This window comes from Dipodomys ordii, unplaced genomic scaffold, assembly GCF_000151885.1.
Source record: "Dipodomys ordii isolate 6190 unplaced genomic scaffold, Dord_2.0 Scaffold120, whole genome shotgun sequence".
NCBI lineage: Eukaryota > Metazoa > Chordata > Mammalia > Rodentia > Heteromyidae > Dipodomys > Dipodomys ordii.
In genome coordinates, this window is record NW_012267336.1 from 2,483,945 (window position 1) to 2,486,797 (window position 2,853).

A 2,853-nucleotide genomic window follows, 5' to 3' on the forward strand; every position below is an offset into this window, starting at 1 on the left:
AAAAAAAAAAAAAAAAAGCTAAAGATAAGGACAGGTGGGCGGGGACTGGGAAGGTGGCTCAGTGGTAGAGTGCTTGCCTTGCATACATCCCTGGGTTCAATTCCTCAGCACCACATAAGCAAAAAAAAAAAAAAGCTGGAAGTGGTACTGTGGCTCAAGTGGTAGAGCACTAGCCTTGAGCTGAAGAGCTGAGGGACAGTTCACAGGTCCAGAGTACAGGTCCCACTACTGACAAAAAAAAAAAGTTAAAGATAGTTGTCTTCTTTTCAGATTTTTTTGGGGGGGTTGGTTGTGGGGCTTGAACTTAGGGTGTGGGTGCTGTCCCTCAGCTCTTTTGCTCAAGGCTAGCGCTCTACCACTCTGAGCACTACTTCCAGTCATCTTTTACTTAGCTCATGGCTACCTATCCAAACTCTTCTGTTGGGCAACCTCATCAGTTAATGAATGCAGTCAATCACCAGGAAGTAAGGCAACCTCAACAAAATCTGGCACACACTCAAACAAGAATCAGTCTCTGTAATGGCTTGTTTATGTTTATATATCTAAACTTAGTTACTTAGTTCTTAAAGTCTCCTTTGAATAGAATATTCAATTGGTGGTTGATGTGGCTCAAGCAATAGATTATCTGCTTAACAAGTGCAGCCCCGAGTTCAAATTCCAGTACTGCCATAAAAGAAATAAAAAGAAGAAAGTCTCTATGCAGCTAAATTATGGATAACTTTGGCAAATTTTTATTTTTCTGTGCAGACCTTACTGCTCTTTTTGGTGGTGTTGGAGGTTGATTAACCAGGGACTTGGAGTTGGTAGGCTATGTACTTTAGTTATTTTTCATATGGGGTCTCAAATTTTTGTCCAGGTCTTGCCTTGAACTGTGATCTTGTATTGGATCATAAACATGCACCAATATGCCTGGTTTGTTGGCTGAAATGGAGTCCCTGTTTTTACTGGAGCTAGTCTTAAAGCTCAGTCCTTTCAAACTCTGTCTCCTGAGTAGCTGGAATTTTAGCCATGTTAGCTGGCTGGACCTCACTGTTTTTACCTAGACAGTGAACATATTGAGTTAGAGAAACTTTTAGTTTGAGTTTCTTTAGTGCTAAGATTTTACAATGTTACATTTATTATGCAGAATATTTGTCTTCAATGAATTTTTCTTTTATAAAGTAAAGGAAATTTATTATTATAATAGTTTTTTTTTCTTTTTGGATCCGGTCGCGGGGCCTAAACTCTGGGCCTGGGCGCTGTCCCTCAGCTCTTCAGCTCAAAGCTAGCGCTCTCCACTTGAGCCAGAGCACCACTTCCGGCTTTTTTCTTTTTGCTTATGTGGTGCTGAAGAATCAAACCCAGGGCCTCAGGCATGCAAGGCAAGCACTCTACCACTGAACCACCTTCCCAGCCCCAATGAGCAGCCGTTTTTGAGCCCTTAATTCATTATCTTCATTATCTTCTTTGTACAATAGTTATATTAGGCTAAATTTGAATCTGTTTCCCTGGTGTATGGTTTGACTTTGACTTGAAAAGACAGTTCAAGTCTTTTGTTTTCAGTCTGGCCTTTTCTGTTCATGTGGTGCTGAGGAATTGAACCAAGGGCCTCAGGCATGCAAGGCAAGCTCTCTACCACTGAGCCACCTTCCCAGCCCCCACTGTAATAGTTTTCTTCCTTGTCTTTCAATAACTTTCTAGCTATCTTTGAAAGGCCTGAAGAGTCTTCCTTTGAAAATCTTCATCATCTGTGTCAAATCATGACAGATCTCTAAAATTTCTTTTTTTTTCCTTCCTTCCTTCCTTCCTTCCTTCCTTCCTTCCTTCCTTCCTTCCTTCCTTCCTTTCTTCCTTCATTCCTCCCTACCCTCCCTTCCCTCCCTCCTTCCTTTCTTTTGGGTTGGTCGTGGGTCTTGAACTCTGGGCCTGGCCCCTAAGCTCTTCGGCTCAAGGCTAGCCCTCTACCACTTGAGCCACAGCACCACTTCTGGTTTTCTGGTGCTTAATTGGAGATAAGAATCTCATGGACTTTACTGTCCAGACTGGCTTTCAACCATGATATTCAGATCTCAGCCTCCTGAGTAGCTAAGATTACAGGTGTGAGCCACCAGCACCCAGCTAAAATTTCTTTTTAAAAAACAAAGTAGGGAGGAAATTTTGGCAGGGTGGTATAGCTAAGTGGTTTTATGCTTGCCTAGCATTTTCAAGACTACAACATCATGATATTCGATTGCATTTATTAAATAAGTAGTAAATTGTCTCTAGATGGTAATGAATGTTCGACTGTATTAACTGTATTTGTGGTGCTGGGTCTTGTATCACTAAGCCATATCTCCAGCCTTCAACTATATTTAAGTCTTTATTTGGCCAGGCATAGTAGCACATACACTGTAATCCCAGAACCCTGGAGGTTGAGGAAGGAGGATTATGAGTTCCAGGGCAACATGAGCTACATAGGTCTTTCTTCACAACAAATAAACAAGTGAATGTATATATGTGTGTACATTTGGACAAGCAAGATAACATGCAAAAATGAAAATCATTTTGTTAGTATAGTACGAGTGTTATTAAAAAAGTTTATTACATGTTCTCCCCTTTAATAAAGGGGAGCAAAGCAGTATACTGTAGCTATAAAGATAGAATGGAGAGCTGGGAATATGGCTTAGTGGTAGAGTGTTTGCCTAGCATGCATGAAGCCCTGGGTTCGATTCCTCAGTACCACATAAACAGAAAAAGCCAAAAGTAGAGTTGTGGTTCAAGTAATAGAGCACTAGCCTTGAGCACAGAGAGGCTCAGGAACAGAGCCCAGGCTCTGTGTTCAAGCCCCAGGACCAGCAAAAAAATAAATAAATTATATATATATATATATATATA